Genomic DNA, 23,606 nt, shown 5'->3' with positions numbered 1-23,606 from the left:
AGTTCTCTCTAATAGAAAAGCTTCCTTTGGCAATTCTCTTATTTTCTAATATTCCTTAGTGATCTTGAGTGTAGTAAGACTGACTTGGCATAGCAAGAATGTGAGCAAGTTGTGCAAGTTCGTGAACGAGTTGTCAAGTGCCGCACATGTACTTAGTTTAAGACTAAGGACGTGACAATACGCTCCATAAAAATAAACAAACACTTTTGGGCTCTTAGAACAACGTTCTGGACTTCTGGGTTACAAAAAGTGGGCTTTGGGAGATGAGACCTCTTAAAAGCATGGCAGGATCTTTACATAAATAGCCGGTCGAATTCCCTCTTTATTTTTTTAGCTAATTTTACATAGATTATACATGATTATACACATATTATATATATTGTACATTTGTCGGCTAGTTTAAATTTAAACGTTTGGATAGACGGCTATTTAAGTTAATTCTTCCTAATCGGTCTCCAATTAGGAAGGATGAGAAGTAATCCTCAAATCTACTTCCATCCCTTTGCACAAGAACGCCTTTACTAGCAATTGTGTTAACTATAATAAATTAATAACTGGGTTTAATAACCTGAAATCAAGGCAAATAGTCATATGATAAGTGCTACAGCTGATTAAAATAAATCTAACAAATATAATTACATTATAGTATACATGAATACCACCCTCAACTTGTTATGAGGTTCCAATCACGCATCTAAACTTTGCGAGAGATTTACTATCCTAATGTGGTAAAAGTGTTTCTCCTCCCCACCACACTCCTTAATACTAAGAATCTTCTTTTTGGAAAATTCTCTGGGAAATCCTCAGCTGCTATCTTTCAGGTGCATACTGGATAATTTGTTCATTGTGCAATAACTCGCAATTCATACTGAAAATGTAAATTACATTAGGCAAATTCGATATGACGAGCTCTGACCGAAGAAGTTGCTAGCAAAGGGAATCAATACCAAATTTCACATGTGAAAAATCACTCACCCAACTAAGTCATCCAATACCAATATGACGAGCTTTTCAATAAAAGAAAGTTGTACACATAGCTATATATATCTAGTGGAATAAGCTGTTCCTTTTCCCTGCTAAGGCCAACCAATACAATGCGTGCGTTCACATACAGAACAAGTTGTAGGTGTCAATATGCAATGATTGTATCCAGACAACATCTCATTTCCATACGAGTAATATAATTGTGGCAATACTATTATATTAGCATAATGTGTCATATTGCCTTCATTCTAATCAAAAGAGAGACACTGGCAAAGAATAAAATAAAGTGGTCCAGTACTGCAACTCGGACGTTCGGCAAATTGTCTTTCCAGATTTATTAAAAAATATCAGAAGTCAGATCCACTATTTACATTAATCAAATAAGTGCTTATTTTCTGTTTTGAAACCTTTTATTAATTAAATATAATTAATTATTACACTTTGTCAACTTATTTTTATCATTAAATTATGATAAACTAATATAATTTGATGCAAAGATAAAAGGTAAATAAATTTTTCCGGTTCGGGTCATTAGTGCCAGGCAAATATAAAAACCATTTTTCATATGTTAAAGTGTGGTTATTTCTTCCTTGACTGGTCATTGTCCCTCGGAATTGTAAAAATAGAATGAAGTAATAAGAGTGTAGTTGTGTTTGCCATTCTGGTCAACAAGCTAATAAAATACTCCAGAGACAATACAATTAGGATACATACTAGTGATGTTCCCTTTTGGAAGTTTGATCTGCACTAAACTAATTCATACTTAGGATTTTAAGCGACAAATTAAAGAGTATAATATTACTACGGTATATATAAGTAATATTTATATGAAAGTTATGCTTAAGTTAAGTCTGAAACGAGAGATATCATATCAAATATTCATCAGATTAGTCAAATTGATCTGTCTATAAAATAATAATTTCATATTTGACAACACAAGAGGGAGTTATTGTGTTCTATTAAACTTTAGTCGACTAATTTTGACAAACTTCACCTGCACTTTTGAACACAACAATTTAAAGAAAATAGTTAGATGTATCAGAAAAAATAATTATAAGACATAAATATAAAATAAAATTATAGAGTGACACAAATAATTTTATATTGGTTCGTGTATCTGTGCGAGACCTATATTCAGTCCCTTTATTCCACAAGGTTATCTTATTACTTCTCAGTTTTGGATCAATTACAATTATGGTTTTAGAACTCGTTCACCACCAATGATTTTCACTCAATCCTTTGCTTTTAAAAGCTCACCAAAGAAACTTACAGACACAATTTTTCTCTTTTCACTCATACTCTTTGCTTTTGTTTTCTACACTCACAAAAGTACAATAGTACTTGCTAGAAAACTGAAAGAGAGTAGTCTTGTTTGAGATGGAAGTTGCATGCCTGAACTAAGAAGCTCTTTAGAATTTATAGCATCTTTGTGGTTGGCCGTTGTTCCATTCTTCACGATGTGCGTTGGTTATATTTCGCTACTTCCATAAATGATGAAATTGACTTGTTTTAGTTCCAAGAGGGAATGTTGGAACTAACTCTACGAGTGGCCCAAGAGAGTTTTATTTCAGTCAGCCTTGAAGCACGATAATTCATTATTCTCTTAATGACTTAATTTTCACCAAGAAGATTTTAGCCCTTGTCATAATTGCTCAAGTCCCTTTGATCTTGTGGGCTTGTATCCACTTTGGCACTCTAATCTAGAGTTATTTAGAATAAGAATCCTAGCTGAATTACCAAGATTAAATCGATGAACATGGAAGAGAGATTGTGTAAAGTGCTCTACTTTCTGAAAACAGTAGAAATGAAAGCTTACAGTTAGTGTGAGTGTCTATCTACTTATATACACATTTACTTGACAACTGTCCTATCTAACCCACTAGCTCTACAGACTAACAACTATGCTAACTAATAACTAATTACATGGGCATTAGTTACAACTGAAAATAATTAACAAGATAGCTAGCATTACGTTACACCTCCACTCTCATTACTCCCCCTCAAGCTGGTGGGTATGAAAATATTAAGGACACCTAGCTTGGAAACTAGAAACTCATGTTGTGGTCTATATAATCCTTTAATCATAATGTCTGCTTGTTGCTCTTTTGTAGCAAGATATTGTGTTTTGATCAACCCTTCTTGTATCTTTTCTCTTATGAAATAGCAATCGATCTCTATATGTTTAGTTCGCTCGTGATAAACTGGATTTGCAGTAATCTATAGTGCTGTCTTGCTATCACTATAGAGGTCTATTTTCATATGGAGCTCTTCTCCAAGTTCCTTGAACAACCCTACAATTCATACAATTTCTGATACGGTGCTTGCCATGCTCCACTACTCCGCTTCATCTGAGCTTCTGGAAATAATTATCTGTTTCTTTGACTTCCATGATATCAAGGAGTCACTATGTTTTATCAAAAAACCAGTGACTGATTTTTTGGAATTGGGACATGATGCCATCTGCATCACAGTATTCTTTCAGCTTGGTTGATCTTCTGCTGCTCATGAGAATCCCCATTCCTGGTTCTCTTTTCACATATCTCACCACTCTCAAGGCATCATTCATGTATGATCGTTTAGGTTGATGCATAAACTGACTTAGAGTTTGTACATCAAAGCAAATATCCGGCCTGGTTAGTGTCAAATATAGGAGTTTTCCTATTAATCTCTGATAAACACCTTTATCATGCAAAATTTTATCAACTGTCCTCCCTCCTACTCAGTCAACTTCAATAGTGGTTAGCTTTATTTTGTTATCTAAAGGAGTGCATAATGGCTTTGAACCATTTAGGCCCATGTCTCCAATGAGTTTCAAGGCATATTTTCTCTAATTCATTAATATCCCCTTTCCTGATCTGCTAAATTCTATTTCCAAGAAGTATTTGAAAAATTTGAAAGAAAATTGGCTTCCTGGAAAATGCAATACTTATCCTTTGGAGGCAGCCTAGCACTTATCAATAGTGTGCTAGATACCATACCAATATATTTCATGTCCCCAATCCCAGTTAAGATTCAAAGGAGACTTGATCAATTAAGAAGAGATTGTTTATGGGAAGGCAACAGTGACACTTACAAGTTCCATATGGTTAAATGGCCAAGAATTATTCTTCCTAAGAACCATGGAGGGCTAGAGATAAAGGATCTTGCCTTGCATAACAAGAGTTTATTGATGAAATGGCATTGGAGGTATAACATGGAAAGTTCAGGGCTATGGAAAACAGTAATTCAAGCCAAGTATGGGGTGACAAACAACTGGTGCACTAGGCAGGGGAGAGCTCCACATGGTTCAGGCCCATGGAAACACAATTCAAAGCTTTGAGGAGAATTCAAGCTCAAGTCATCACTCAAGCTAGGGAACTGGGCTCATATATCTTTCTGGAAAGATAAATGGCTAGGAATAGAGACCCTAAAAGATGAATTTCTAGCTTTATTTTTACTAGATAGTAATAAAGATGCAACTATCTTACATGTTTGGCAAAAATAGTGCTTGGGATCCAGATTTCAGAAGGGACAACCAAGATTGGGAATTGAATGATCTGTTGGGTTTGCTTAATAAATTATCAGGTGCTAATGTCAATTCCTAGGTGCAGAATAGGTTGGAATGGGGTGAATCAAAAGAGAGAACCTATACTCTCAAAAGAGAAATGACAATCTATTCTCCAACATGGAAAATACCTACCAGATCCTCTTCCTTGAACCAACAAACTTGAAACCTGAAAGCAAATTCAGAAAAGTCTCAAAAGCTCGCTGAAAATATCACTAATTCTAAGGATGTTTGACGATCGACGAAGCAGCATCTTCGATCCATTCTCAATTGACGTGTTTGATCCCTTCAGGGAATTGGTCTTTCCAGGTTCCAATTCACATGAGACCACTGCATTCGCGAACACTCGAGTCGACTGGAACGAAACTCTAGAGGCCCATGTGTTCAAGGCAGATCTCCCTTGGCTTAAGAAAGAGGAAGTGAAATTGGAGATCGAAGATGATTAGGTTCTTCAAATCAGTGAAGAGAGGAACGTGGAGAAAGAGGACAAGAATGACACGTGGCACCACGTGGAACGCAGCAACGGGAAATTCATGAGGAGGTTCAGACTTTCGGAGAATGCAAAAATGGATCAAGTTAAGGAGATGATGGAGAATAGAGTGCTCACTGTTACTGTTCCCAAGGAAGAGGTGAAGAAACCTGATGTCAAGTTCAGTGAGATCACCGATTAGACGCTATATAAGTTTATATGTAAATGTAGCAAGTACTCTATTGATTGCGAGCCATAATAAATAGATATAGTAAGGTTTATATTACTGAAGATGTAGATTTATTCTTCCTTCATGTCTCATCTTAAGCCGTCTCCTTATTTGGCCTATCAACCTCTAATGTATTCCCCTGTGTAATAATATTCCTACTGTTGTACTGTGGTTCTGTTCAAAATCTTTTATCTTACTCTTTCCTTCTTTTTGTCTTTGTATGTTTTATGCTGTTTAATCAGTTTGCGTTTGAGTGAGAGACTCTTTGGTACTCTCTGTTCTCATGTTCTGCATCTCCAGTTCTAAGATTCAAAAATAAAAGTAACAAATAATATACATGAGAACACTAGGTTGTTCAAAACTTACTGAAGCTCATCGAATTTGCAGTATGTAGCGCAACATAATATCAATCAGATCTTCAATACTTCAATTCCCATTTATTTATGTCCTGAGTTAGAATTAGTTGAGGTTGGTAATATGTCAAGCTAGGAGGGCCGGCTGATACTTTTTGTTCTCCTGCTATGCGTTCTCAATTTTTTTCTTACAAATAAAAAAAAGGAATTAATAAGAGCATATAAGACTCTCCTGGAAAGGATAATAACAACAAATTATAAACTTGTTACTCACCAACATCAATTTCTCTTTGGTGTTAATAGCCATCCGTATCACTTGATCGCTACTTGTTAGCCCCAAGGCAGTTTAGTTGGTTCATTTTTATCAGCGAGCGTTAAGCTGCCTAAGCTCTTACAGAGGATCAAATTAGAAGCTTAGCTTTCCAGCAATAGAAAGCATCTTGTGTTTTCCGAATAACAACAATCTGGCGGGCAAGTTTGTGAAAAGGACCTGCAGGAAAGAAGCAAACTCTGGGGGGGGGGGGGGGTTATCCTTTAGATATAATCGTTTCCTTAGGAAGAAAAGATGTGCATTCTGAGGCAACTTATGGATGGTAACATAGTTACTGAGCTGGTATTACTGGACATCACTCATTTCAGGTCCTGGCCGTTGAAACTACTGAGCACTTACCAGCGACTAGTGTTTAAGTATTACACATTTATGAACTAAAAGTATGAAATAATTTTAAAAAAAAAAAGAATCAGTTTTTTTTTGATGAAGTAAAGAAATTTCATTAAATGGAATAAAAAAGATGCATAGCAAAAATTACAACATAAAGGTATTGTCTGCTCATATACAAAAACTTACAAAAACTTATCGGAACGGACAACTAAGGAGCAGACAAAATTCATAAATAGTTCAACACTAGTTACATGGGCCTAATTGAGCCAACTAAATAAGTTAATTAAACAAGTGGTTTTAAGAGTGTGGTTGGGAGTTGAAATCCCATCAAAACATCTACGGTTCCTTTCATTCCAAATACTCCAAAAAATAGCACCAGGTACCATTGACCAAGTCTTTTTTGATGGATTTCCCAATTCTCCAAGAACACCAACTCTCATATTATTCCTTGATACTGTTTGGCATAACCCAGGCAAGTCCAAAAACTAATAAAAATGTACTCCAAATATTAGTTGCTACTTTACAGTGCAAAAAAAGATGTCTCACACTCTCAGATTCCATCTGGCACATATAACATCTATTCACAGTCGGTATACTCCTTCTGCTAAGATTGTAGGTAGTTTGGTTTTCCATATAAGCTTCCATGGCCATTTTTCGATCAATTCCTTATTGGATCATAGATTGTCATTTCCTCTTTTGACAGTATAGGTTCTCTCTTTTGATTCACCCTATTCCAACCTATCCTGCACCTGGGAATTGACGTTAGCACCTGATAATTTATTAAGAAAACCCAACATATCATTCAACTCCCAATCTTGGATGTCCCTTCTGAAATGTGTAGCCCAAGCATTATTTCGCCAAACATGTGAGATAGTGGCATCTTTATTACTAGCAAGTAAAAATAAAGCTAGAAATTCATCTTTCAGGATCTCTGTTCCTAGCCATTTATCTTTTCAGAAAGATATATGAACCCCGTTCCCTACCTTGAGTGATGACTTGAGCTTGAATTCTCCCCAAAGATTTAAAATGTGTTTCCATGGGCCTGAACCATGTGGAGCTCTTCCCTGCCTAGTGCACCAGTTGTTTGCCACTCATACTTTGCTTGAATTACTATTTTCCATAGCCCTGAACTTTTCATGTTGTACCTCTAATTCCATTTCATCAATAAACTCTTGTTATGCAAGGCAAGATCCTTTATCCCTAGCCCTCCGTGGTTATTAGGAAGAATAACTCTTGGCCATTTAACCAGATGGAAATTGTGAGTATCACTGTTGCCTTCCTATAAAAAATCTCTTCTTAGTTAATCAAGTCTCCTTTGAACCTTAGTTGGGATTGGGAATAAAGACATGAAATATGTTGGTATGCTATCTAGCACACTATTGATAGTTTGCCTCCAAAGGATAGGTATTGTATTTTCCAGGAAGCCAATTTTCATTCAAATATAAAACCATTTTTCATATGTTAAAGTGTGGTTGTTTCTTTCTTCCCTCGGAATAGTAAAAATAGATTGAAGTAATGAGAGTGTAGTTGTGTTTGCCATTCTGGTCAACAAGCTAATAAAATACTCCAGAGACAATACAATTCGTATACATTCTAGTGATGTTCCCATTTGGAAGTTTGATCTGCACTAAACTAATTCATAATTAGGATTTTAAGCGACAGATTAAAGAGTATAATATTACTGTGGTACATATAAGTAATATTTATATGAAAGTGTGATGACCCAAAACGGTCGTCACTTGTTTTACACGTTGATTCTGTATTCCGAGGCTTAAAAACCTCCTTTTGTCTCACCTCGATTTGCATGCGCAGTCCGGGTGTGTATCCGAAAAGCCATTATGTGAAAATATGTGAAAAATGATAAATTTTGCTTTTAAAATAAATTTGAGTTGACTTCGGTCAATATTTTGGGTAAACGGACCCGTACCCGTACCCGTGATTTGACGGTTCCGGAGAGTCCGTAGAAAAATATGGGACTTGGGAGTATTTCCGGAATTGAATTCCGAGGTCCCAAGCCCAAGAAATAATTTTTTGAAGAAAATTGTTTAACTGAAATTTTAAGAGTTTTCAAAATTTTAAATATGTTTGAATTTGATGATATGAGGCCCATATTTTGATTTCGGAGCCCGGTACAGGTCTTATATGGGATTTAAGTTAAACCTGTAAAATTTGGTATAAAACTGACTTAATATGACGTGAATCGGACCATCGGTTGATAAAATTGGAACATAAGAGTTCATGAGATTTTTCTTTGATTTTGATGCTAAATTCATATTTATTGATGTTATTTTGACGATTTGATCGAACGAGCAAGTCCTTATGATGTTTTTGGACTTGCGTGCATGTTTGGTTTTGATTCCCGAGGTCTCGGGTGAGTTTTGGATAGGCCACAGAATGAAATTTGACTTAAGAAAACTGCTGGTATATTGCAGATATGCAGGCTTCGCAATTGCGAAGCCTGGCTTGCAATTGCGAGCTCGCATTTGCGAAAAACCCATTGCATTTGTAAAGACTGGCTGGATAGGGAACCTTCGCATTTGCGAAGCTTATGTCGCAAATGCGACCTTGATAGGCACCGCAATTGTGAATATTGTTCGCATTTGTAAAGAAAGCAGACATAGGCCATCTTTCGCAATTGCAAAGCTTTGACCGCAATTGCAAGTTCACATTTGCGAACCAGGCTTCGCAATTGCGATATCTGCGCATGTGTAAATCATGACTTAGCCAAAAATCTCTCATTTTTTCAAACTTTCTCAAAACCTAAATACCTTTGGGCGATTTTCAAAGACAACTACTCTTCCAAATTGTCACGCCCCAACCTCGGGAGGTGCGACCGGCGCTCAATCGAGTGAACCCAACTGAGCAAACCTCTTTGATACCTTCTACCCACTCACTATGATCAAGAAACCATGCTTTCATTTGAATTAGACATTAGGAAGGATCGTACATGAAACATTACTAGTTCATTTTATATTACAATCCTCAAACAATAGTTATATTCCCAAAATATTATGCAGTTACAGTTTAGAGGAAACAAGAGTTTAGAATTACAACATAGTCTAGTGACCCATCCAATACCCGAACATAATCCACAAAAACGTCTACGAAGCCTCTAAGGATACAAAAGACAGTTATGATAACGTCGGCAACAAGGCCCCGGCTATACCTCAAAAGTGACAATTTTATAATAAAAAGTGTACAACATAACCCCTGAAGGAAAGGGGCTCACCAGGACTTCTGAGAGGAGGATACTCCGCTAGCTGCGATCGGCATTGTCCGCTATAGAACCACCAACATTCATTCAAAAATGTAGCTCCCCCGGCAAAAGGGACGTTAGTACCATGGAATAGTACTAGTATGTATAACTAAACACCATCTTGTTAGAAAGAAAAACAATACAAGAGTAAAGAAATCATAAGGACTACAAAGCTTCAAACAATCACTACGTTATCAAATAAAAGGTCCACATAGCTTTCACATAATTTTCATAACTTTAGGTTGGGGCATTCCATATTATTGCATCATCATTCACAATACCACCGCTTTCTTGCTCGGAGTCCGATCACGGCCTGATCGGCTAAGCTGCCTCATTTGAGACATATACCTCAATCACTATTTCATTCTCACTTTCCGGTTTCAATCATCAACATAATACCACCAAGTGTGCATCATGGTGTCCGATCACGGCCCGATCGGCTAGGCCGTCTTACCAAGACGTTACCCCTTTTTCCATTAATCATCTCACTTCAATTTTTGGTTTCACATACATTTGTTCATCGGCACTTGGGCCACAATTACCACATCAATAATTGGCACTAGGCCACATTCCTTAACTCACATTTTACATTGTTCCCATTTTCAACATTAACCTTGCCATTTAAGATCATAGGCACATACAAGATCAATTCAAGTTGTAAGCATAAAGAGGAATTCACCTAGTTCGGCATAATAATCACAATGTAACCTTGGCTTAAAATTTAGGCATTTTAGCACATAGTTCATGTTCTTCACACATCCTCAATTTTACAAAGAATAACACATTAAGCACATGGAGATGCACCTTCCACATATATTCTCACAACACTAATTCATTTGATATAACAAGTACTACATTAATCAAATTTCGGACTTACAATATTTGCACAGAGACCATGGAAGCTCAATTTCTAAGAAGAGAGGGTTTTAGCCATACATACCTCATTAGAGCTTTCCTTAAATCCTTACAATAGTTTCGGAATTTCCTAGCAACTTCGATCTATTTCATGAGGATTTCAAATTGAATCAAGAATTAGGGACATGATTAAGATTCTAGCTCATTTGAATATATTACCAAGCACTAAGTGTGCATTGTGATTTTAGGACCCCTTTTGTGAGGGATTTTTATCATCTTACACCCCAATTTCTATCTTCTTAACTCACAATCTCCCCATATCCTATTATCATTTACGCATGCAAGATAATCAACTCTTATACCCATGAACCCATTTGTTAATCACTTATTTTAATAGAAATTTTGAAACCATAGTTTAGGGCACAAGTTCTTACCTCTTAGGATGAAGGCCTAGCAAATTTTACTTGAAAATCTTCAAAGAATTGGGCAAGGATTGTAGTGACTTGGTGAGAATTAGTTTCTCCCTCTAGAACTCCCTCTCTCCCTCTATTTGCAGTAAAAAATAGCATAAAAGGGGTCTAATGGGGTATTTTTAATGGGATGGGGTCGGATTTTAAAAGTTAGAAATTAGGAGACCCGACACAATCTGTGATCGCATATGCGATCGCATAATGGACATACGGCCCACAAAAGGGACCGCAAAAATGGCCCCCAAAACCTGAATAAACTGCCCGGGTATGCGACAAGAATGCGATCCACATACCTGTTCTGCGGTCGCATAATGCATCACAGAACTGCCCCTCGCAACTTTTCAAGGAGATTATGCGATAACTATGCGGCCCGCATATTGATTATGCGATCGCATAATTGGCCGCATAATTGACTTCAAAACTAACCAGCACACCGTCTGACTCTGCAGCAACTATGCGGTCCGCATAGCTATTATGCGACCGCATAATGGACCGCAAAAATGCAATTTTCTGGAAAAATATTATTCCTTAACTTTTTAATGCACAGATTAATCCAAAAAGTCCTCACAAAATTTCTAACACATATCCCTAATTTGGCACTACGAGATTTCGGGTTTTTTGAGCAAAACTTTTCACGGGGCCTTACACAAATCGATTGTAAGTCATTTCTAACTCGATTTCTTTAATCTTTATCATCTTTTCACATGATTTCAACTCAAAATCAAGGGTTTTCATGGTGGAAATTGGGTGTTTTGGATAGATTTTAGGTTTTTCAAATTTTGGGAATTTGGACCTCGATTTGAGGTTTGATTTCAAAATAAATTATATATTTGGGTTCGTGCGTGAATGAGTAATCAATTTTTGTTTCAAAACTCGGGTTTTGATCTTATGGGACCGGGGTCATTTTTTGACTTTCTGGGGAAATCATTGGAAAACTTATTTTCATGCATTAGAATTGATTCATTTAGCATTTATTGATATAGTTAAGTAATTTGTGGCTAGATACAAGCGAATTGGTGGTGGAAACAAGAGGTAAAGCAGTAGTTGAGGCTTGAATTGTGTTCGTGACATCGAGGTAAGTGTTTGGTCTAACCTTAGCTTGAGGGATTAGGAGCCGTGTCTTATTTTCTACGTGTTAGTTGTTGAGTACGACGTATAGGCATGGTGATGAGTATCGATACGTTGGTGTCAAGCATGCCCGTGAGTCTTATACTATGACTAATGTGACTTTGTTTCGTATTGTTCATGCTTTATATGATGATTTCTATTGTTGAACAAGGTTTGTGGAAGTATTATTGGTAATTGATCATTGTAGAGCATTGGCTCAAGTTGAGAAATAAGTTGTGAAGAAATTGTGGTAAAGTGGAAAGGTTTATATTATTGTCTCCCTTGCCGGGTTGTTATTGCTTTTGATATTATCTCTCTTGCCAGGATGTTATTGGTGTTGATATTATCTCCCTTGCCGGGACGTTATTATTCATGATATTGTTTCCCTTACCGGGATATTGTTGTTATGCTATTGTTCCCTTGCTGGGATTTTATTGAAATAGTGTTGATTTCCCTTGCCTAAATTGCCTTGTGATTGTTGCTTGGGTGAGGAAGAGTGTAAAACACAAAGGGTGATGCCGTGTATGTTTTCTTTGAGAGTGTTAATGCATGAATGGTGATGTTGTGCCGATATTGTGAGGTAAAAGCACGAAGGGTGATGCAGTGCCGCACCATGTACCATTCCGTGCCATGATATGAGTGATAATGCACGAAGGATCATTCCGTGCCATGATTATGTGAGGTAAAAGCATGAAGGTTGATGTCGTGCCGATTTTATTAATTTTATGGTGAGGACGAGAGTAAAAGCACGAAGGGTGATGCCGTGCACTTGTCTTTTATTTCTTAGTCTTGTTGATAATTGAACTTTGGTGTTCCTTATATTTATCTGATGTTCTTCTGTTATTACTTGATGTTCCCCGCAGCATGCTTCCCCCTCCTATCCTTAACTGTATATTTCTGCCTTTATTTTCTGTTGTATATGATTTAACTGCACATGTTTATTTGGTAGTCTGGTCCTAGCCTCGTCACTACTTCGCCGAGGTTAGGCTAGGCATTTACCAGCACATGGGGTCGGTTGTGCTGATACTATAGTCTGCACTGTGTGCAGATCCCGGTGCTGCAGCTTTTGGACCACAGTGAGGGTGCTATCTTCAGTCCATTCAGGCGACCCGAGGTAGTCCTGTAGGCGTCCGCAGGCCCTGACATCTCCTTCTACCTTTCTATACTGTTTCCTCTATGTATTTTTGGAACAACTTGTATTTATCTTTCAGACCCTTATTTGTAGTACTCTTAGACAGTCTGTGAAATTGTGACACCAGATATATGTAGCTTTTTAGTTTATAGAATTGTATCAGTATTAATATTAAACCGTGACATTTCGATTCTTCCGCTTATTTAATTCTATTGTTTATATGATATTTGTCCACCATTGTTAAAGGATTAAAATATATGAAAAAGGGTTAAGTAATTGGAACAATTGGCCTGCCTAACTTTCATTAGTAGGCACCATCACAACCCCCGAGGGTGGAAAATCTGGGTCATGACAAGTTGGTATCAGAGCTCTAGGTTACTTAGGTCTCACAATTCACGGACAAGCTTAGTAGAGTCTGAGGGATTGGTACAGAGACGTCTGTATTTATCCCTCAGAGGCTACAGAGTTAGGAAAAACTTCACATCTATTCTTTCCTGTCATGCGGTTTGGTTTCTCAATGCTAATTGAATTTTTACTCTGTTCTTTCGCAGATGGCGAGAACAAGTGCTTCCTTATCCACTAATCAGCAGCTCGAGCCCCCAACAATAGCTCCCACGAGGGGAAGAGGCCGAGGCCGAGGCAGGGGCAGAGCTCATCCTAGAGCAGCAACACCAGCGGCGGAGCCTAAAGTTAAGTTTGATGATGAGGTTCCGACCTAGGAAGTTTCGATGGGCGCAGCTCAGGTCCCAGAGGGGTTCATTGCTACACAGTACTCTAGGATGCTCTAGTCCGTCTAGTGGGCCTTATGGAGAGTGTCACCTGGGCAGGCTTGCTTTCTGTAGCACCAGCCGTCTCTCAGGTTGGAGGAGGAGCCTAGACTCCTGCTACCCGCACTCTAGAGCAGATGGCTCCCCAGTTTCAGACTCCAGTTGCTCAACCAGTTGGAGCAGTTCAGCCGGGTGTGGTAGCTTAGACCGGTGATGGAGTTACTATGTCTACTGATGCCTTGTGGAGGTTGGACAGGTTCACTAAGCTCTTCACTACCACTTTCAGCGGTGCATCTTCTGAGGATCCCCAAGATTATTTAGACAGCTGTCATGAGGTTCTCAGGAACATGGGGATAGTAGAGACTAATAGGGTCGACTTTGCTGCTTTTCTTTTGTCTGGATCTGCCAAGACTTGGTGGAGAGATTATTGTTTGGCTAGGCCAGCTGGGTCACCAGCTTTGACGTGGGATCAGTTTTCTCAGCTATTTCTAGAGAAGTTTCTTCCTATCACTCAAAGGGAGAACTATCGGAGGCAGTTTGAGCATCTCCAGCAGGGTTCTATAACTGTTACTCAGTACGAGACCAGATTTATTGACTTGGCCTGTCATGCTCTTCTTATACTCCCTACTGAGAGAGAGAGAGAGAGAGAAAGGAGATTCATTAAGGGACTCGTTTAGCCTATTCGATTGCAGATGGCTAAGGAGACGGGGAGCGATATTTCTTTTCAAGATGTGGCCAATATGGCTAGGAGAGTTGAGATGGTTCTATCACAGGGGGTGGTCAAGGGTCTGACAAGAGGCCTCGTCATTCGAGCAGTTTCAGTGGTGCCTCATCTGGAGGCAGAGATTCTTTTGGTAGGGGCCATCTTCCCAGGCCATTTCATTCAGCACTTCAGGCTTCTCACGGTGCTTCAGGTGGCCGTGGTTCTTGTATGTAGTGTTCTGATCAGTTACCCTACAATGCACCGCGAGCTCCTATCAGTGCACCTCCGCTCCAGAGTTTTCAGGGTGGTTATTAAGGCCCTCAGGGTCAGCAGTCTCAGCCGTCAAGGGCTTGTAATACATGTGGCGATACGGGGCATATTGCTAGATTTTGCCCTCGAGCATCGAGCAGATCTCAGCATCAGGGTTCCCGTGCCATGGTTCAGGCACCGAGTGTTCTACCGCCCGCCCAACTAGCTAGAGGTAGAGGTAGATGTATTAGAGGTGGAGGCCAGCCAGTAGGAGGCCGTCCTAGAGATGTAGTTCAGAGTGGTGGGGCCCAGCCCTGATGTTATGCTCATCCAGCCAGGCTTGAGGCTGAGGCTTCCGATGCAGTTATCACAGGTATTGTTCTGGTTTATAGTAGATATGCCTCAGTTCTATTTGATCCATGGTCTACATACTCCTATGTGTCATCTTATTTTGCACCGTATCTGGTCATGCCTAGTGATTTTTTGAGTGCTCCTGTATATGTGTCTACACTAGTGGGTGATTCTATTGTGGTGGATTGTGTCCATCATTCATGTATAGTTGTGATTGGGGTCTTGAGACTCGAGTAGATTTGTTACTGTTGGACATGGTTGATTTTGATGTCATATTGGGGATGGACTGGTTATCACCTTACCACGCTATCTTGGACTATCATGCCAAGGCTGTGACCTTAGCCTTGCCGGGGTTGCCTCGTTTAGAGTAGAGAGGGACTCCTGGTCATTCTTCCCATAGTGTTATCTCATATATGAAGGCTCGATGAATGGTCGAGAAGGGGTGTTTGGCCTATTTGGCATATGTTCGTGATTCTAGTGCTGAGGTTCCTTCTATGGATTCTGTGCCTGTTATTCGTGAGTTTCCTGAGGTATTTCCTTCAGACCTGCCGGGTATGCCACCCGACAAAGATATTGACTTCTGCATTGATTTGGCTCCGGGCACCCAGCCTATTTCTATCCCGCCGTATCGTAAGGCCCCGCCTGAGTTGAAAGAATTGAAGGAGCAGTTGCAAGACTTGCTTGATTAAGGCTTTATTAGACCTAGTATCTCGCCTTGGGGTGTGCCAGTGTTGTTTGTTAAGAAGAAGGACGGATCGATGAGGATGTGTATAGGTTACCAACAGTTGAACAAGGTTACAATCAAGAACAAGCATCCATTGCCGAGGATTGATGATTTGTTTGATCAGCTTGAGGGTGCCAAGGTATTTTCGAAAATTGACTTGAGATCTGGCTACCATCAGTTGAGGATTAGGGCATCCGATGTCCCTAAGACAGCGTTCCACACTCGGTACGGGCATTATGAGTTCTTGGTGATGTCATTTGGGTTGACCAATGCCCCAGCAACTTTTATGGATTTGATGAACGGAGCGTTCAAGCCTTACTTGGATTCGTTCGTGATAGTCTTCATTGATGATATTTTGATCTATTCTCGCAGCAGGGAGTAGCATGAGCAGCATCTGAGAGTGGTTCTTCATACTTTGAGAGATAGTCAGTTGTATGCTAAGTTTTCGAAGTGTGAGTTCTGGTTGAGTTTGGTTGCATTCTTGGGTCATATTGTATTAGGAGAGGGTATTCAGGTAGATCCGAAAAAGATAGAGGCAGTCAAGAACTGGTCTAGACCCGCATCAACTACAGAGATCCAATGTTTTTTGGGTTTGTCAGGCTACTACCGTTGGTTTGTGGAGGGGTTTTCATCTATTGCAGCCCCGATGACCAGGTTGACCCAGACGAGTGCCCAGTTCAGGTGGTCAGACGAGTGTGAGGCGAGCTTTCAAAAGCTCAAGACAACTTTGACTACGGCGCCAGTGTTGGTTTTGCCCACAGGTTCAGGGGCATATACAGTTTATTGTGATGCATCTCATATTGGACTTGGCGCGGAGTTGATGCAGGATGGAAATGTCATTGCTTATGCTTCGCGACAGTTGAAGATTCATGAGAAGAATTATCTAGTTCATAATTTGGAGTTAGTAGCCATTGTTCACGCGTTGAAGATTTGGAGGCATTATCTATATGGCGTGTCATGTGAGGTGTTCACGGATCACAAGACTCTGTAGTATTTGTTCAAGCAGAAGGAGCTAAATTTAAGGATGTAATGACCTGACTGGTCGTTTTGAGCTTTTGCACTTTGCTCATTAGTTCTCGGGCGTGACCTGCCCCGTGTGATGTATTATGACTTATGTAAATCGTTGGTTTTGGTTTTCAGGGTAATCAGAATGAATTTGGAAGAAACAGTCCTCAGTTGAAGCTTAAAATTTGAAAGGTTTGACCAAGATTTGACTTTTTTGTATACGATCTCGGATCGGAAATTTTATGATTTGGTTATCTCCGTTGGGTTATTTAGGACTTAGGAGCATGATTGGAATGCATTTTTGAAAGTCTGTGGAAGGTTTAGGCTTGAATTGGCGAAATTGAGGTTTTGACGTTTTCTGGTTGATAGGTGAGATTTTGATATAGGGGTTGGAATGGATTTCTGGAAGTTGAAGTAGTTCCGTTGTGTCATTTGGGATGTGTGTGCAAAATTTCAGGTCATTCAGACGTGGTTTGGTTGGGTTTTTGATCGAAAGCGTAATCTAGAAGGTTTTGGAATTCTTAGGCTTGAATCCGATGCGAATTTGATGTTTTGAGGTCCCGAGGGCCTCGGGTGAGTTTCAGGTGGTCAATCGGACCGTTTCATGGTTTGCAAAGTAGCAGAAAAATTTCTGTTCAGTGCTGCAGGCATTTGGCCTTCGCATTCGCGAGTAGGCCCTCGCGTTCGCGAGGGAGGATCCGCGTTCGCGAAGGTCTGGGTTCGTTGTGCATCGCGTTCACGAGGGAGGCTGTGCGTTCGCGTATGGGAAGTTAGCAGCTGGGTTTGAGGATTTATTTGCTCTTCGTGTTCACGGAAAGGGAGTCGCGTTCGCATTGGGTTAGGGAGCCAAGTCTTCGCGTTCGCGAGTGGTAGGACGCGTTCGCAGTGAAGGAAATTTGTTCAAATTATATTTGTGCTTCGCGAACGCGAGTCTTTGGCCGCGTTCGCAAAGAAGGATTTTTATGCCTGGGCAGAATGATTTAAAAGGGCTATTCCGCGATTTTGAGGCTAAGTACCTCCATTGTTGGGCGATTTTGAAGCTTGGGAGAGCTAATTGAAGAGGGAATTCAAGAGGATTTCATGGAGGTAAGATTTTTGGACCCTAAACTTGTTTCTAATGTGAATTCTATCATTGTAAGCTTGAAATCCATGGAAAAATCAGTAGCAAAAATGGGTAATTAGGGCTTGAGATTAAAAGATCTTTGAATGGGGATTTGAGGGGCTATTTGAGGTCCGATTTTGATGTTCTTGATATGTATAGACTCATGTGAGGATGAGGATTCCATTGATGTTAATTTTATCGGATTCTGAGACGTGGGCCCGGGGGGTCAGGATTGAAAAATTTCGGGATTTTGATGTAAAATTGGATATTTTCGAGTGGGCTTCGTTCCCTTTGCATATGTTAATGATTATGTACTGTTTGTGGCTAGATTTGGAGCATCCAGAAGTCGATTCGTGCGGGTAAGGCAGCGCGGGCTAGAGTTTGGACCGGATCAAGGTGAGTATTGATTGTAAATGTTGTTCTGAGGGTTTGAAACCCTGGATTGCACATCGTAGTGCTATATTGAAGTAAGACACACACTTGATGACGAGCGTGGGGTCGTGCACTATTGAGGATTGTGACTTGGCCCATCCCGATTGATGATCTTACCGCGTATTTGACTGAAATCTATTTGCTATCATCATTATTTGGGTTGAATGCCATATTTGGGTTTCATGCTACCTATTTGAACCCTTCAGGGATTTTTGTTGATGTTTCCTCACTGTTTTGACTTTAAACTTGTACGCAGTCTTGCTATATTCTACTGTTTTCAAAACTCAGCCATGTTTACTCTGCTTTAACACATGAAATGATATTTTAAATCATATTTTGGGCTAAGCATCATGTTTTACTGTTGCTCGAGTGACTTATATGATTTTTGACTGAGTAAGTCCGAGGGCCTATATTGTGAGGATACTTTTGGGTCGGGCTGCACGCCGGAATGATGATACACTGATTTGATTACGAGGCTGAGGGCCTGATATATGTACGCCACGAGGTGGCTTGTTGATATTGATATGAGGCCGAGAGCCTGTTTATGATGCCATGAGGTGGCTTAATATTGCGCTTGGGCCATAAGGGGCCCCTCTAGGAGTCTGCACACCTCCAGTGAGCGCGGGTACCCATTGTGATGTGAGATATAGCCTGAGGGGCTAGTTTTGTTCTGAAATATTGCCCGAGGGGCGGATAGGTTGACATTGTGCCCGAGGGGCGAACCTTATGTGCTTATCTTTCTTAATTGCCTGTCATGTACCTATTTAGTTGTGTATTTGTGTGATTTTTGTGCTTATTTGCACTAATTATTTTGCATTCATTTGTGCAATTGTTGAAAAAGTCATTCTCAAAGAAGTTTAAACTAAGCTAAGATATTTTAAGAGATTTTACAGCTTCATTGCTTTCTTACTGGTTTTTCAACTGCTTCTATACAACATGTTGATGCACTTTTCGTGATTTCTTACCATTCAAACTTTAGTTATGATTATTACTCATTGAATTGGAGTACCACTTCACTCCCTGTACCTTGTGTGCAGATTCATGTATTTCTGAACCTGGTAGCGGGTATTGGCTGATCAGAGGCAGAGTTATCGGAGTTTAGCAAGGTAGCTGCCGGCGTTCGCAGCACTGCTTTTCTCCCTCTTGACGTCCTTGGACTGTATTTAGCCTATTTCAGAACTTAGTTGTATTTTTGACCTTAGTAGATGCTCGTGACTTGTGACACCCTGATGTCGGGCTGTGTTTATTTCTGCAGTGTTCATTTAAACTCACATTATGCAATATCTAATTAATTGAAAAGGCGTTAAATTGACTTATTAACATTATTGAAGTGAATTTAGGAATTGTGTCGGCTGGCCTTGTCTTCACGAGAGGCGCCAACACGACCGAATCCGGTTTGGGGTCGTGACAAGTTGGTATTAGAGCCTAGGTTTTATAGGTCTTACATGTCATGAGCAGGTTTAGTAGAGTCTCGCGGATCGGTACGGAGACATCTGTATTTACCTCGAGAGGCTGCAAAACCATTAGGAAAAACTTCACATTCTTGAATTCTTATCGTGCACCCTTGATTCAGCTTGAAATGTAACTCTTTGAATTCCTTCCATGCGTTCCTATGCGTGCATGAGCGCTCAGTGTCAGATGTGCATCGATGGCTTGTGATTCCCTGACCGAGAGGCGAGATGTGATCTCTGTGCGTTGATGTTGGGCCAGTCTGGAGGACTCGAGGCCGGAGTTTTTTCCCCTATTAAGGGAGGTGATGACTGGATAGTTACGTGATGAGTGTGATGTGACTGCGAGATGTATTCATGTGATTTGGAAGTGACGAGAAGGCTCTGCTGGAGGATAGGAGGACTATTAGGTATTCGATTTCCATCTTAATTTGAGGTATAGCACCGAGTTATGGGTGTGTGAAGAATCTTTCCATGTTTCCTAGTTGGGAGTAGAGTAAATTTCATGTTGCGGTATGAGTTCAGACTCAGGAAATTTAAGTGACTGCGTAATGTTTATGATGGTGGAAGGTATACAGAAATATTAGTTTGAAGCAAAGCAGGTGGGGTTATCTCATGTGGATTGTCCTGAAGTTTGCATAATCCCTTGTGTTATTTATTGGAAGATCTCTGTTACCAGGGAAAATATATGTTTTACAATTTGAATTTGGGTTGCTCGAGAGAGTAGGCTTGACTACTACGAGAGTGAATGCAAGATTTGCAGAAGATATAAAGTACCAGATGGTCTGTGTTCCACGAGCTTATGAAGATTTGAGTTTAACCTTACTATGGTATTATGGCAACAGTAGAGTACATGCGTTACGAGTCATTGATCGTGTTTTGATCTATGGCTTCGGGTCAAGTGGGGAGACTGCTATTGATTAGTTGATTGCACGGTTATGTGCTATGTCGGTTCTAGTTTGAGGCGTTCGGGTGAATCAGTTATGGCCGGCGGAGATTGAGACCAAGGATGGCTCGAGTAAAGGAAAATTCTTGACAAAGGTTATGGGGTGTTCACAGGTGTGTCAGAATCACGGGATGTCTTGAGTCGTTGTTAGTAAAAGATGCTCGGTGCATAGAGTAGGAAGTTTCTTGGTTGTAATGGAATGATGTCACATTCTGTGGTGTCAGAGTGCTAATGAGGCGTGGGTTGTTCGGTTCATTTGAGTAGGCTAATTGCAGTTTGAGTAGAGTGGATGACTCTCGTGAATGGTTCTAATAGGCTCAAGACTTTGCATGTAATAATTGGAGAATTTTAGGTTGTAATTTTGGCCAGAAACCAAGGTTTGCATTTGGAGGGTGTCAAGATTTGTGGTATTTCTATATCAATTATGGGCTTCTATACCTCGGTATTAGGAAGGTAAAGGTAATGGCTCAAAATTTGTAGGAGGTCTCTTCAGGGCAAGTATTTTGAACGTGGTGCTTTTGGGGATATCTAAGAAAGTATTCAGTGGCTTATGAGCCTTAGACGGTGTGACTTTATGCTTGGGTCTTGTGTGATGAGTCTGGGTTGAGGAATCATAATGGTATAGCAAGAAGGAGTATCAAGTTGAAGGTAAATCAGAAGGGAGCTTGGATAGATGTGATAGCTTGATAGAAGGCCGGACCGATATGATAAGGATATGATTAGTTCCTTGGGGTGTTCGAGGTAATGGGTTTTTATGGGTATTTCACGGAAATGCTCTTGGGTTTGAGTGGCCTGCATAGGTTGATTGAGTTAGGAAGATTCAGTCCTGACGGACTTGTTTGTGCAAAGGGGAGGCAGAGAGTTCTTGTCGATTTCTACCATGGCTAGAGGTGTATATTTTCTACTGGCATGAGGAGCGTGGGATGTGTAGTGATTTTCTTCTAGATGAGTTCAATGGAAAGTCTTGGTTGGTTGGGTACATAGTTGCTGGTGGCTCGGAATGAGATATGAAGTTCTCACGTTACCCTAGGGTGGTATGGCATATGCGGTATGTTGTGAAAGATTGAGATTGAGTGTGTAAGGTTATGGTTCAGTTCAGAAAGGAAGGTCATAAAGCTCTTAGGTAGCAGGCAGTTTCAGTTGATTGAGAAATAATATTGCTAATTGGAGGAAATTTTGACGAGAGTATAAGTTTTAGAAAAGGCATTTGTGGTTAAGTTAATGGTATTTTGGTAGTATTGTGGCACTTTCTTGCTAGATCGACTACTGATATTCGAGTTTGCTAGGCAGTATAGAAGAATTTTAGAGTATCTTTCGTGGAATGATTGGGTATTAAGAGGTGTGGCATGTATCTGGACGGTGGAATTGGGATCAAGTATGGTGATTCGTTTGCTATATGGAGTTAGAGACTGGGAGTTCTTATGTTCAGGTCATGTTATGGTTGTGGGTCACGTGTATCAGCACTGTTTAGTGACTATCGGGGTTTGGAGACCCGAGCGGATCTTTTATTGCTTGGTATGTTAGATTTTGGATGTGATATTGGGTTCAGACTGGTTGTCTCCGTGTTGTGTCATTCTGGACTATTGCGCTAAGGCGAAACTATTAGCTATGCGGGAATGCCACAGATTGAGTGGCGAGGTTCGACGAATTATGTTCTTGGTAGAATGGTTTCATATTTCGAAGACCCAGCGGAGGGTTGGGAAGGATTGCCTTCCTTATTTGGGCTCTCGTGAGGGATATCAGTATTGAGGCTCCTCATATTGATTCAGTTCCGGTGGTGAGGGACTTTCGGATGTGTTTCTTGTGGCCGGGCATGTCGTCAGGCAAGGTTGTCGATTTCGGTATTGATTTGATGCCGGGCACCGTATCATATGACACCAGCAGAGTTAAAGGAGTTGAAGGAGCAGCTTCAAGGTTTCCTTGATAAGGAGTTCGTTGGCAGGCCAATGTGGATGCGTGTTCTAAGTTGAGTCGTCTTGGTTGGCTCCGAATTGTATTATTGAGGGATGTGTTGATTCGATTGTTATTGAGCTTATTAGTAATCTGGGGAGATCTATGAGTTACCTTTCTGTGTTGCGAGGTGTTATGATTTTTTGGTTACAGGCACATATGGTGTGGTTCTATTGGGATTTCATAGTGGAAATCGAACGGGAAGAGTATTTGGGTGTTGCTCGGTGAATGGCGCATCAGTTATGTCCTTTCGATTTGTGTAATGTTATGTCAATTTTTTCGCAGTGGTTATGATGATTTGCTTTGGTTCTAGACATCAAATTGCGGGTGGTCGTCAAGCTCGAGCAGAGTGACTTGAGGTGTTTCATGTGGAGCAGTGTTAGGATAGGATCGCGTTTTGCAGCGAAGTTATGTGGAGGTATGACCTTGCGGGATAGATTCGTATGTTCTGTTTCTATGATGTGAGATGGGTTCTTAGCCTTGCGTTGTGGTGGTACTGGTGAGCTTGCGGTATAGCTCATTCATTTGAGTCACTTTTCATGATTTGAGTATGTTCGGATTGTTGCTTATTGGTGCGCGGATTGCGCAAGTTGCGGCTTTAGTCTGTATTGAGGTGTCATGTCACCAGAGTGGTGTTGGATTATATGAGATCATTTGGATCTTTAATGAATAAAATCGGATTCAGTTTCAGCGTGTTGAAAGGATAATATTGAGGTTCGGCTCAGAAATTTGCTATGGTCTTTGCCAAAAGAGAAGTGGCTTCATGAATGGTTGGTATGAGAAATGGTTATGGTTTACTGCGTGTATCGTTTATCATTGGCAGTATATGGAAGCGTTGGAATGATACTTTAGTTGATAAGAGGTGTTTT

The 23,606-nt window shown here is 40.1% G+C and overlaps 1 long non-coding RNA gene across 1 annotated transcript; it reads right to left on the bottom strand.

Annotated features, from left to right (window-relative positions):
* Nucleotides 1-611: 611 nt before the first annotated feature.
* On the bottom strand, nucleotides 612-6,088 carry LOC107774594 (uncharacterized). Its single transcript, XR_001645546.2, has 3 exons — nucleotides 5,854-6,088; nucleotides 5,593-5,766; nucleotides 612-1,983 (listed from the first exon to the last, which is right to left on the bottom strand). It is a non-coding gene; the product is annotated as an uncharacterized LOC107774594 (long non-coding RNA).
* Nucleotides 6,089-23,606: the final 17,518 nt, after the last annotated feature.

This window comes from Nicotiana tabacum, chromosome 22, assembly GCF_000715075.1.
Source record: "Nicotiana tabacum cultivar K326 chromosome 22, ASM71507v2, whole genome shotgun sequence".
Classification (NCBI taxonomy): Eukaryota; Viridiplantae; Streptophyta; class Magnoliopsida; order Solanales; family Solanaceae; genus Nicotiana; species Nicotiana tabacum.
The sequence above is the reverse complement of the archived record's forward strand: the minus strand, read 5'-3'. Positions and strand labels throughout refer to the sequence as shown.